Source organism: Drosophila kikkawai, chromosome 3L, assembly GCF_030179895.1.
Source record: "Drosophila kikkawai strain 14028-0561.14 chromosome 3L, DkikHiC1v2, whole genome shotgun sequence".
NCBI lineage: Eukaryota > Metazoa > Arthropoda > Insecta > Diptera > Drosophilidae > Drosophila > Drosophila kikkawai.
The window spans coordinates 11,368,749-11,375,883 of record NC_091730.1 but is presented as its reverse complement, the minus strand read 5'-3'; positions in this window follow the sequence as shown (position 1 = coordinate 11,375,883).

Below are 7,135 nucleotides of genomic sequence, written 5' to 3'. Positions count from 1 at the left end.
AGTTTTAAAACTTGCCCCTGAAAGCTAAAGTTTTAAAGTCTTTGACTAAACTGCTGTTGGCAATGTATATTTTGTACATAAGTTGTGCAGCCCTAAAACTAAAATCTTATTAAATGTAAAAAAAAAACACCTTTAATTAAAGAAAACTTTTTCAAAGCAAATCGCTTTAAATACAACAAAAATGTTCTATATTCAAGAAAAATAGCTCTAGATTTCAGATTTTAGGGCAAATTCTTATGAAATCTAGGGTGACTTACCTTTGGCTCCATTTTTAAATATACGACTGAAAAGTGGTTGTTATAGAGTAATTTAAGGTGAGCATTTTTATCAGTATAGTTACCAAGGAAATCTGGGATATAGTGAGTAAAGTACTTCCGCATCTACGCGTGAGCTTTGGTGGAAGTTGTTTAAAAAGTGTCCTTCGGTTATTCGTGGTTCACTCGTGATTGTAATAGCTTCCGGATTGATAATATTTATTTACAACATATACTCCCATCTTAGTTTCTGATGGGCATTTAATGTTTCGGTCACTTCCAGTTTTAAGCAAAAAACAAGCTTATTTGTCACGGTCGCCATGGCAACATGAAGCAGCCATATTTGCCGAGCTGTTGTTGTGCTTTGAAGCGAAGCTATTCATATGTAAGAGCGCATTATGGCATGTAACTTCATTTATTGTTCGGTTCATGGCCTGGCTATTAAACTATAATGAGTCTTTTCATTAAAGCAAAATATGACGAGCGTTTCTATTATTAATGATTTCCGTTCTAGTGGACACTCAGGACTTTTTTATTTACCCCCGACTGGGCCTTCGTATGTATGTACGTGTTGTATCCTTTAAGCTGTTTTATTTCTGGGCGACTTTGTTTAGCCAAGTTTTATTATGGCCCGGTGAGTCTACGACATTCGTTTTAACCCAGCATTACACTGCTTATTTCTGGTAAAATATTGGGGCTTAACTTTATGTCTTCCTCGGCGGTTGCGGTGAGTTGGGTACGACAGTTATTCGTTTTAAAATGCAAGTTGCACGAGGGCTTAGTAAATTGTTATAAATTGACATAAAACGTCGCATTAATATTAATGCCCTTGATGGGGTTTTTAATTTAATACTGTCGGGTGGGAATTGGAGCAGGAAGTCACGAGTCCTGGGGAGATTACCTGGATCCCGTTTTATGGCAGCTCGCGGTTATCTTGGCTTAAACTGCATTTAGCGGCAGTCAAATGGCAATTCAATATACTGGGCCATAAAGCTCCTCGCTCGAGTTCCTTTGTTTCGATTCGATTCGATTTCGATTTCGACCCCCTGCGGCACTTGAGACCCCCAAACATCGAAGGTCACAGCCCCGGGAGGGCGACAGAACCGGGACCAGGACCCAGGACTTGTTGATTTCTCGCTTCACAGTGCCAAAAACATAAATAAATATTTAACGAGTAAGCCATTGTCATGGGCACGCCACCACAAAGGAGAGCAGATCGAAGAATCGGAATCCTGGCCATCGGGTCTCCGGCGGCCAACAAACTTTAACCAAGAAAAAAAGCCACACACGTGGCCATTTTGTAGAACTTTGCACTTTGTCTTCAAAAGTAAACATCATGTGGACACTCCTCTCGACTTGGGCAGGGACTTTACATATGTATCTCTGTTTCTTTTTTCTCCCTTGCCTCCTGGCTTGTGGCTAACTAGTGACTTGAATAATAACTTTTTGCCCCATTTATCTCTTTGCTTTGGCTTTGGCAAAAAGCAGATACGCATACAGAAAATAAAAAACAAATAAACAAAGGGTAACAAAGAGTAGTAGATTTCATAAATCACTCTGCCACTCCCGTTTGCAACATTTTAAATTTGAATACAAGAGCTCGTTGTTTCCATTGCCCGACACTATTCTTGACTCAGCTTAACAAGTTTCCGGCTGCATCTTGCGGGTTGTCTAGGTATTTCCGCCTGTCTCGCCATGAATATTGCAAACATAAACTTTGGCTTGAGCACAGAATGCAGACGAGGATGTCTTGGAAAATGCTTACAAATCCATTTTCTTTTTTATGATTTTCTCAAAGGATTTGCTTCGTCCGGGTGACCTCTCCTTAATGTTTTCAGGCAATAATCTAGAAGAATTTATAAAGGTTTCCTGCTGTCGGATGGTTTTCAAATTCCATTTTTTATGCCTAGAATATTTCGTTGGCAAGAAAATGTAAATAAACATACCAATCGGGGGATTTATTAAAGCTGGAATGCAGTTTGCTTGGCAGAAAACCAAGTAAATAAAACTTCAAAATGTAAACAACAACAAAATAATTTAAGCTTCCATAAAAGTAAATCCCTCAAAGGCATAGTTTATCAAATTGTGCTCAAGAAATTACCCCCAAACAATTAAAGTTACCTGGAAGCTACTCCCCTTTAATGTCATGTCAAGGCAACTTGTTCTGAGAAAACTACACATTATTATGTTACATTTTATTAAAGTTCACAGACAGCGGTGCGTGTTTTGGGCAATTGTATTTATTCAGCGCGTGTGTCTCATTGTGTCGCTTAAATCAATTAAGCGTTTTGACAGAACAACAAATGAACTCGTGCGTAGCCAAGCGGTTATGTGTGTCGCAGGATCTTTTCTCAGGGCTCACCCCAGGACTCGTGTCATCCCATAGTCTCTCCTTGCCAGCCGATTAAGCACTTTACGTGCTGCAGTTAACGCCGCCGGCTAATGGCTGCTGGCTGATGGCTGTCGTGACGGATGCTGCGGCACAATAACATACGGACTCGTACATCAAAACTAAAGTTTGCTCGGACGGAACGGTTGGGGGGCATTGGGAGGAGTAAAACTTTGTTATTTGATTGCCGGGCCTGTCAACACATTGCGGCCTCCTAATAAGTCGCCTCGTGGCCGCAATGTGGCTGCTCCGAGCCCTTTAATCGGGATGGGAGGCGAGTATATCTGTCGGGTGTCACGAGAGCGGGCAACTAAAGCAGGAAATGGTGAAAAGGACACGCAGGACCTGCTTCGTTGCGTCCCGCACTCCTTCAAATTCAATCCCAACAAATTTATACGCAATTCTCCTTGTGCGACTGTGACGCTGATTGTGACAGCGCAGAGAGCAGTGTTGAAATGAAAACACACTTGTAGGTCCTGGCATTTGAATTTGAGACTGCTGTTGCTTCATTGCGTAAAAAAATTACCACTGAAAAATGGGTTTCCCAATCGACAGAATTTTGAAATTACAGAAGTTTAAATTTATATAGTAATATGATATGTGTATGATCAATATATTTAATAAAGTCTTGATTTGTGTTTATTGAACTTTGAGTTGCTCTCCAGTTAACTGTCAAGTTAACGGAACTGCTGGTTTTGTGGCTCTAGAGTTTACAAAGGATTTAAGCAGAAATTGTATACTTTGTCTGTGACAAGATCTTTGTGCTTGTTATTAAAAATATTTTTTAAACGAATATACGGATAAAATGCATTAAAAAAAACTTTTAATTAAATCAAACATTTTCTAATTTGCTTATAAAAACATTTTAAGAATAATATTTTAGAATTCTAGAGTATTTTTAAACCCTTTAAAACTGTCATTAAAGATTATTTAATGTTGAAGATCAAAATTTTTGGCCAGTGTCTTCCGGTTGTGTGTAGTTCCTTATGGCTGGCGTGCTTGCGTAATGTAAAATGGCGTTGACGTTGCCGCTCTCAACGCAATGTTGCTGTCACTGTCTGTTTTATGGGATTCACGCTTGGAAAACAGCAGGGATCCTGGCCTCACCTCGCCTCCTTCCCGGCTGCTCCCTTTTGAAGATGCTCCATAAATCTTATCACATTTTTGCTGCTCCTCAAATTGAATGTGTGGTGCAGATGAACATTCTGAAGTGTCCTGGGAGGGGCGGGGCATTCCTTATTCGTTATTTGTTACTCGCGGCGCACCCTCACTTTGTACTTTCGCGGCAGAATGTCTTTCATTACTTTCAAATGAAAAAGTTCGTCCTTGCCGGGTCGACTCTCATATGCAGCTGATTCATTGATTATCGGCGCCAAATTACAAGTTCGCTTATAAATTGGCAGTGCCATAACTTCTCGACAAATGTGCGCTGGTGTGTTTGACCCCCCAAAGCCAGTTCCAGTTCCAGTTGCAGCCCCACATCTACATCGGTGTCCTAGAACGGAATGTGAAGCCCTGAGCCGCTTTGCCAGGATATTGTTGTAAGTAGCCCCAGGACAGACTGTCTGTCTGTTGCTTGTATTTTTCCATTGTTGTCAATTTGCTCGATAAGCCGATTTCGAAAGTTATTAATGCCTTAATGACAGCTCCTAGCCCAAAGTTAATGGCATTAAATCCCTATTGACAGTCTGCGCTCGATAAGCCTTTTTTCCTTTGAAATTATGTCGCCGCCACCTCAAACCACTTATTTATGGATGGGCAATTGAATACGGCTTTTCTTTCATTGTGTAATTTCAACAACAGCCCAAGATGCGGAAAAGCCAATTAAAATACAAAGCTAAGCTGTTCGTTTAATAGAATGGCAAACAAATCAATTTTACCCTAAAAATAGGCATTCAATTGTGACTAAAATGTTTGCAGGTAGTAATTCTCTATGAAAACTAATTTTATTTAAAGGGAAATCTAATGAAACATTAGATGGGAAAACTAATTCAATTAAAATTTAATATGTAAGCCAAATAGAGAGAATTGTAGGCATTTTGCAATTATTTTGAATTATTGAATTATTAAATGAATTATTGTAAATAAATTCCTTGAAAAAGGAAACTAGAACAGAAACTTAGTTCAAACTAAACTTTCATTTATTTATTTATTCTGAATATTTTATTGCTTTTCTTTGGAAGTTTTGGCCACCCTTTCAATAATTCAATAAAATTTGCTATGCGATATAGCTTATTAAGATTCATTTGGTTCAGTTGCTCCAATAATACTCATTGAACTGTGGGTGAAGTATTGCAAAAGTGGCTCACTTTGTGTACCCTTGAGTGACTGACACATTGAAGTCTGCAGGACATGCACTTCGGCTCACAAGGGTCCCATATACTCCCAGTTGTCAGACTATTTCCGGCGATATACTCGTACCGTGTGCTCTCTCTGACCTACATCAATAATTCAGTTGTGGGCCCGACAACGGAAAAGCAATTAAAAACTGGCAGCACGCACATCCTGGCTCCTGGCCCGCACGAAGAAGGAGTGCTGCCTACTTATGGGGGCGGGAGAGCGAGCCATAAAGCATAAATCACACGCACCAACAACACGTGCCCGCCGTAAAGGCTCAAAGTTGAGCTGTCAGCGGTATAGGAAGGAGCTGGAAATCGGGCGGGGGATTAGGCGGTGTAATTGCAAATTCCATGCCACGCACTCGAGTCCTAAATCAAACCGAATGCGAACCATTAATGTGACCGCAATTGCATAAAATTATCACGCACCAAAACCGGGGTGAAAAGCCGTCGAAATCGAGGTTGGAAAATGTAGGAAACTCGACAGGTTCCGCCTCCGATTATCCAGTGTCGATGATCCGCGGCAAAAAACAAGAAAAAAGAGGCCATAAAATAGGAGGAGAAAAAACCTCGACGCACAACACTGCGTATGTGCAACGTTTTCACTTTTACTTTTTAATTAAATAAATCGTTTTGCGGCTGTGGCAGTCTGAAAAGTTCACGGGAAAATGCAAACAAATATTGGCAATGACTCTTGAAATGGCGCGAAACTTTCCGCGAAAAGTTTGTAATACTGTGGAGGCCAATTAATTGCTACCCACTGACTTGCCAAATTCTATTGAACGGAATGGAATATCTTAAACGTTTTCGCCGAAATATATATGCACAGGCCAGCCGGCGATTGGAAAAAATTTGACTAAGTATATAATAAATATTTTATTGCCGCGACCAGGACGCTTATGGCAACAAAAGAGAGCACGCGGCCCACGTAATAAAATGTTGTCTAAAATAAATTTGCATGTCCTCGCGCTGCCCCAGGGCGGGAAATGGGTCACGGGATAGGGACGCCCGCCTGCTGTCCCGATCCCAGGGATGCCCTAAAGAGACTCTTGACTCTGGGCGACCCAAAGTTGCCAGCTCTGAACATTGTTTTATTTTGTTTAATATTCCCATTATATTCATGTGCAGATGGCGAAAAGTTTTCCGCCATTTCAAGTGCAGTAAATCAGTGGGCAGGGCACAGAGGACGTGGCCATTGAAAGTGCAATAATTATCCTGCGGCTCTGGGTCGGCGTCGAGTGTTTTGCATGAATAATCAAACAATGGTGATGATGAGTTCCCGGAAAAGCCTGCTCATTTACACTCATCGCTATTTTAGACCGAAGCTGTAAACAAAGCACTAAAAAATTTTTTAATGAAGCCTGAAATCGAATGCGGGATGGACTTCTCCCGGGGGAACACTTTCGCGCCAAGCCATCGTGTGTCACGTGTGGCCTTTGAAGGAAGAAAAATATATATAGAAAGACGGGCAGGAGCGAGAACAATTTGTCGAGCTTATTTATAACGAGTGGAATTTTTTTAAGTTTGCATGGGAGAGTCAAAGAGAAGAAGAGGAGTCCCGGAATTACAAAAATTCACTGGATGTAAATGCGGGCCCCAATCCACTGGAGACTTGGCCAGGAACTGGGGCTCACATGAGGCATTAGCATGTTATTTATTTCCAAGTACGAGTGCTCCACAACACCACTCCCACTCTCAGCAGGACTGTACCAGCCAACAAACCGGAATTTCCACACATTGTGTGCCATTTATTTCGGCAGACGCATCTGCTCCATCTGCAGAGAACAAGACTATGACATGATTTGAAGAATTTTGATAATACACTCATTTTTCCGGCAGAGTGAGGCGGATTTCATGGTCAGAACATGTGTGGTAAGTCTCCTGCTGAAGGTAGCGTGCACATGAAATGTTTATTTAACTTTAGGCACCGCCAGCACAAGCTGTTCAATGCATGAATATGTATCATATGTATCTCTGTTTGTAAGTTGGATTTATGGAACAATTGCACACGAACATAGCATATATAATCTATATATATGTAAATCAAAAATTTAAGAAATGCTATTCAAGCTCTTGCTATTTGCACACTAGCCATCAATAAATGAATAAATATTTATTCACGTTTCTAATAACGGTGGCCAATAGGGACTTGT